At 41.7% G+C, this 6981-nt stretch overlaps 1 protein-coding gene across 2 annotated transcripts in view; it reads right to left on the reverse strand.

Moving 5' to 3' along the window:
* Nucleotides 1-5248, reverse strand: part of TRAPPC8 (trafficking protein particle complex subunit 8) — a 49769-nt gene extending 44521 nt beyond the window's left edge. For both annotated transcript variants that reach the window (XM_057397685.1, XM_057397683.1), the window contains exon 1: nucleotides 5125-5248. The gene's annotated coding sequence lies outside the window, so the exon portion shown is untranslated. The remainder of the gene's footprint in view (nucleotides 1-5124) is intronic.
* Nucleotides 5249-6981: the final 1733 nt, after the last annotated feature.

Genomic DNA, 6981 nt, shown 5'->3' on the forward strand with positions numbered 1-6981 from the left:
CTAAAAGAAGAGATTGCAGCCCAAAGTTATCTTACAACAAAGTTACATTTTACCATAAGCAATAATTGGAGCTTCACATGACTTGTAAATGCAGAGCTTCCTTTGTAGAATCTTTGTGAAACCTGCTGCCTCAAGACACATTAAAAAAAAAAAAAAAGCATGCATGATATTTTCAGCAGATGTTACAATTTTAGGTCTGCTCTGACTTTTCATGTCATAGAATCAACTAGGTTGGAAAAGACCTTTAAGACCATCAAGTCCAACCTTCACTCCAGGTCTGCCAAGTCCATCACTAAGCTATAACACTGAGGGCCTCATTTACATATTATCTGAACACTTTCAGGGACAGTGATTCCACCACTTCACTGGGAAGCCTGTTCCAATGCCTGATGACCTTTCTGGTGAAGAAAGGTTTCCCAATATCCAATCTAAACCTCCCATGGCACAGCTTGAGGCTGTTACCTCTTGTCCTATCAACCTGGTACTCAGGGGTGGGGGGAAGAGACCAGCCACCTCCTTTCTCTGTCCTCCTTTCAGGTAGTTGTAGAGAGCAAAAAGTAATATTTTCCCTATTTCAAACCACAAGCATCACCAAGCCATCCAGACTGCAAATGCAAGCGGGACAGACGGAGTATAGCTACCTAAGACACCTGGCGACAGCAGGTGTACAGCCCTTGACTCTTTTGCATTTTATTTTCACATATCCCTGTTTAGCATATAAAGGGCAGCATGAAGGAAAATTCATCTTCTCCTTACCTTGCAACCAACCACAAAATTTACACTGTGCAGGTCTTGGACTGAGTAGCCTGGAGAGCACTCCACACCTTTTACACAAGCCTTTTCAGAAGTAACAACTATGCAAGTCAGACAGATAACACTAGATGTGTTTACAGTCCACCTTAGCTGTTAAAGCAGGTGCCTGTCACAGTTCAAGTTTGGACTGGTGTACTTCTGCCCTCCTCACTCACACATTCACTCCCAACCTTTAGCCAGCAGTGAAGCCCATGGAAAAACATAGTGAACGAGTTTAGAAAACTGATCCTGCCCAAAATGACCAGAAAACACGTTTTTTTCAGCTGTAACTTTCAGATTCAAACGGTTCATCAATGCAGTCAAGGGCAATTGTGCTGGCTAAACTTAATTCATCCAGTTCAACCTTTCTGTCAGAAAGCTGAAGGGGAGGAACTGTTTTTCCATCCCATCATATAGGTACATTATCAACCCTACTATCACATGATTACTGAAAAGATCAAATGTAGACGAAGAGGGACAGACAAAAAAAAAAAAAAAACTAAGAAGCCAATTTGCCTTTACCAGTGCAGCTCTAACAGTAAAACTCATCCTAGGTGTCTCTCCTAAAAAAATAATAGCCGTAAGAATGAAGAGCAAACATTTCTGTACAGGACATAGATGATATTTCTGGCACATGTGCGATGCTAAGGACATAAAGAACATACCCAAAGCCCCACACAAAGCTTTAACTGCGAACCCACAAAACTCTTACCTGGAACCCTAATACAAAATTTCAATGGTTATACGTTTCCATCAAGTGTTTAGAAAGAATTTCAACAAAAGCAGAAGTAGTAACATTCTTTCTCATCAGAAGCTGAAAATAATCAGTATTAGTTCACATAGTATTTTTTAAAGATTCTTAAGCCCTGGATGTTTTTTAAAGAAAATCTACCTTTACAATATATACATTTGTTAAATTAGGCATCAATTGTTACTAACAAACATAATACTTAAGAAGGACTTCCACTTTGAAAATAAATGTTAAGGTCTAAAATCCACAATATACTTTCGGTTTCCTTTATTAAAGAAGGACTGAATTTTGGGGAGGGCTTTGTTTTCCTCTAAAGTCAAGACTCAGAAGGACAGTAAAGTTGTTCTCTCAATTTTTTAACTTTTTGTCCTTCAGTAATAAAAGGAAACTTTCTTATGAAAGTGAAGAAGCTAAAAATTAAAGTATGGAGCACTTAGACGCTGCATTCAGGATATCCTACCATCGCAATCTGCTATATTGTAAGGGCATTTTTGGCTACACCAACATCAACAAGTTGCTGATAGGCAAAAGTTAATGAGTAGGCTAATACCGATTAGTGTAGGGCCCGCCCCATCTCCCATCTACATTATGTGTATTTATTGAGTTTGAAATCTTGAAATTCAATATAATCTGGTCTCCTTGGACTGAGCAACCACAAGAAGCATGTGGTTTAACACTACCTGAAGAACCAAGCAGCAGCCTGGGCCTTCACATCTCTGTTAACATGTGAAGGATGATCAACACATGCACAGTAGAGAACTTAGTTTCTGTGTCTCGGAACTGCTTCACACATAAACAGGATATTAATTTCATAACTGCACTGCTTCTCTAAGTGAGACTACCGATAAACATGCAGCCTTCAACAAGCTCATAAGCTATGTAAATCCTAAACTTCAGGAAAAAAAAAATCTATATTATAACAGGACTAAAAATGCAAACCAGTGACCAAGCTCTTCAAATTATAGAAGAGTTCAGGAAGCAACACATGGATTTTACAAAGTTTTGCACAGTTACAAGGGACAGCTTATTTCTAGAGAGATGAAATACTAAATCAACCCAATTTTACGTTATGAATTCAGTCAAATAGCCACTAAGTAAAGGCAGAAATATTACTAAAGAAGGACACCATTTCATGTTCTCTTAAGAAAGAGCTGTGCTTTCAAGTGAAACCATCAAAACAATCATAAGCACTGAAACACGCAGTTGTGGAGACATGCATGTACACACATTCTGCTGTACCATGCTGATCATTAATCATGCCTCTCCTCCTCTTAACTGAATATGAAAAACACCACAAAAATTTTACTTCTAAGTCTGGCCAAACCTATTAAGGTGAAGCCATTTGAGAATTTATGCTACATTTCCACATCTTGTGCAGAGGATACAGTTAGCAGTGTCACTATGCAATAGTATGTGCAGACTCCAACAAGTAGCTCCCCTGCCATAGAGCTCCACAAATTCTGGAGGCAGAGAAACTGCTTACTATTACACAAGCTCATGAGAAATTTCACTGCACTGAACTGCTCTTCTGCCCAAAGCAAATGCCTAGTACTGCTTTCCCTACACTCACATATGCTGGCTTTCACCACAAGAAGTTACATATAGCACAAAGTAACTTTTTTTCTATGAAGCTGGAAGAGGGAGTCACACTTCGAGTGAAGAACTGCAGTCAGGCTTGCAGCCTGTTGAATCAAAATAAAGAAAAGTAGTGAAAAACCCCACTGAACCAGCTTCAGCTTCTTGGTTCTCTGACCTTCAGGTCAGGTTTTGAACAGGATGGTTCAGACTGCCAAAGTCAGGCAGCCTACACAGAACAGCAAGGATGCTCCTTCTCGAAGATTCATTACAATAGCCACAGCTGCAAAATCAGGAAATTAAAACTGTATCCTGGGGACTTAGATGCAGTTCATGATGATGTTCACTTATACTACTCCATGACAGAGCCTGCAAAAGACCAATTACACAAACATGAAAAACTACTACAAAATGATGAAAATCAAAGTGTGAAGCTTTCCTCCATTCCGTGAGTTTTTACAGTAACACAAAATCAAGTCCTGACAGTATCTCAAGTAATAAGCTGAAATTCCTATGTTACATCAAGGGAGGGAGTCTAATCTTTAGCCACAACTAACTCCTCTATTAAAAGAGGATGATGACTACTTTGGTTTATAATCATACTACTGAGGTCTGCATTTACACAAGGAACACTAGGGATGATTCAGGTTCACAAGTTCCTTAACTGCCACAATAGTTGGAACAAAAATAGTCATAACAAGGCAACAACAGAATAAAGCATTCTTCAAGATAAATGCTGCATTTTGAATAGTCTGTCTGGTTTTGTTTGCTAGATAAATTTTGAAACCCTTTCACCAAAGAACCTAAAGAGATATTTAAGAAACTTCAGAACTCCAAGGATGTGAGCTTCTGTGCTTAGTATTTTTATCTCTGCTGCATTCTTACGTAGCTCATGAGTGTTGCTAAAGCCAAACATTTATAAACAAGTTAGGGTTAGTAAGTTATTAAGACCTGCCAGAGAATTAAGGCAGATTTTTAACACATACTAGTTTTTAAGTTGATGCCATTTTTTTAAACAACAATTCAAAGATCTCACTCAAGTGACAGTACAAGCTCCATTTGCTTGCACTGTTTCCTCAACACATGACATGAAGAGACTCAAGTCTGAGCTAGGTGTCTATCAGAAACCAAGTCTGACAAGTGTCACTGCACCGCCATTCTGACAAGTAGTTCTATCCCAATGCTGTCGTGCATACTACTCTGATGAACAGTGACTTGGAAAGCATGTCTTAAACAAAAAAATATATATCCAGATAATTAGGTAAAGCATCACAGTAAAAGAACCCTACTGCACCTCTCAAGTGGTTAATTTCCAGTTTTGCTGCTACTTTACATAGTTATTTCACCTGTGCCACATAACGAGCTCAGCTCCTACCTTCTCTTTGCACAGGTCTTGCTTATAGAAACGTCAACAAAAGAAGTATATACAGTGAAAGTACAAGTGAGAGAAAGCACAGACATGGAACTAAAATTACAATTAACGTTTCTGGAAGGCAGACCATACTTTTGATGGCTGGGCACTTCACTAACAGCCTTACTATAAGTGTCAAACCCAAGATCTACAGCAAGAGTCAGGTACAAGTATTAGCCAGACAATAATAAAGTCATTTTAAAGCAAGAAAACATCTGTTTGGAAAAGCCAGATGTACAGACCCCTTTCTCTTCAGCCATGTGCTCCTTGATGTCTCCAGGAGAAGCCTAACTTCCAAGGTTCCACAGAGTACATATCGAGTAAAATTAAACGGACTTAATAGCTATCGGGGGTCTTCAGCAAACGCATTAGCCACAGCTCCTAGTAACTCCCGACCGAGTGGCCCGGGGAAGGGGTCTCGCCTCCCGCCTCCGCTAGGCTCAGGCTCCCCGTGCCGCAGGGCAGGAGGCGTGGCCGCGCCAGCGGGCCGGCTGGGACCCCTCGCCCCTCAGGTGGCCGGCGGGCGGAAGGGAGCGGCACGGCTCCGCCTTCCCCTCCCCGTGTAAACAAGCCCCGCTCCGCTCCCGGCACCGACCTTCCGAGGTGAGGCGGCAGAAGGGCTTCACCAGCTCGGCGAAGCTCAGGTTGTTCTTGCGGGTGAGCCTCTCCGCCTCCTCGCTGCACAGCGCGGCCACCAAGGGCACGAACGAGTCCTGGATGAACTCGGAGCGCACGGGCGGAAGCGGCCGAGAAGGGGGAGACGACGGTGGCCGGGTGGGGTTGTGGTTGTGTGTTCTCTTCCGCATCCTGGAAGGTGTTGGTGCGTTCCGTGGGGTTGGGTGTGGGGAGCCGCCTCCAGTGTCCGCTACCGGCTTGAGGTGTGCGGCTGCTGCTGCGCCGGGGGATCCCGCTGACTCCGGGGAGTGGGTTTGCGGGAGGTCGAGGGCTGGCATTTGGCCTTTGCTGCCGGCAGCTGTGCTGCCCAGTAAACCCCGGTGGGGCTGGGCGCCGGGGCCAACAAAAGTAAATAATTGTTTGGGGTTCCTCTACCAGACCTGTCACTGCTCAACTGGGATATGTCAAGCCTGCCAGTACCTAAAGGGGGCCTATAGGAAATCTGGAGAGGGACATTTCACAAGGGCATGGAGTGATAGGCCAATGGGGAATGGCTTTAAGCTGACAGTAGATTTAAATTAGATATTACAAAGAAATTCTTAATTATAAGGGTATTGAGGCACTGGCACAGGTTGCCCAGAGAAGCTGTGGCTGCCCCATCCCTGGCAGTGTTCAAGGCCAGGCTGGATGGGACTTAAAGCAACCTGGTCTAGTGGAAGGTGTCCCTGCCCATGGCAGGGGGTTGGAGCCGGATGAGTTTTAAGGTCCCTTCCAACCCAAAATCAGTCTGAGTCTTCCTTTATGCAGAAAATTAAAATAATGCAAAACAGCTTCATTTTGAAGATTCCCCTACTAAAGTATTTGTAACCTGAGTGAGGAAGTGACATGGAAGGGAGACTACAGTGATGATCAATGACAATTAAGAATGAGTAATTTTTAATACTTTCTTTACAAATACAGAGTGCTGTAGTGGGGTTGGGTTTTAACACTGCGTCAAGGGACAGCCCTTAAGACAGGGCCCTTGTAAACATCACAAGAAAGCCCTTATGTCTTTGGAAATCAAGGCTTCAGAAGTCTATAATAGAGCATGATTTCAACAGCAGAGTTTGGAAATCATTAGCCAATTTCTGAGTATTAGGACTATCATCATCAGGAAGTTTTTACAAATTACTGAAGTGAGGCAGGTGAGTACAGGAGAGAGCTTATTCTAAGAGAAGACTTGAGATCACTCCTTCCTAAATGCAGATGTCAGGGGCAGAGACATTACTGCTTAGATTCAGTGGGAGATCACATTATTTTTCAGATGCATGATTTACAAAGGCATAAGAAGCTAAACCGCATTATTTCTTCCATTGCCAGAAGTACAGTTCAATTAGTGCAACTAATTTCCGTGGTAAATCTTCATGTGTAAGAACCTTAAAAAAAAATAGTAAATTTTTATAGTTGATATTACAGAATTAACACTAATTTATCCTAATTGAAAACTAAATAAAACTCAGAAAAATAATATCTAGTTGTCTTCCCTAACAAATTCCGCAATTTGGAGATTAGTGTTAACTTATTCATCTATATTAATTGGGCCAGCAGCTCCATCTGTGAATGAAAAAAATTAGTTATTACTTCAATGTAAGGAAAAAAAGCAATAGGCCATATAAATTGCTGTTTTTAAGGATTGACTCCTGTGAATGTAATCCAAAAGCTGGTAAATATTACAGGAAAAAATATTTTGGCTTTGATAGATTTTTAGAACAAGGTGAAGGCCAACATTCTGCACTTATGGTTTATCCACATTTGGAAGTTCCCCAGAGCTATTCCAAAATGTTCTCACAAATTTTGT

Source organism: Pezoporus wallicus, unplaced genomic scaffold (assembly GCF_028554395.1).
Source record: "Pezoporus wallicus isolate ANWC-B61680 ecotype Strahan unplaced genomic scaffold, APGP_CSIRO_Pwel_v1 contig_227, whole genome shotgun sequence".
In the NCBI taxonomy this organism is placed as follows: domain Eukaryota; kingdom Metazoa; phylum Chordata; class Aves; order Psittaciformes; family Psittacidae; genus Pezoporus; species Pezoporus wallicus.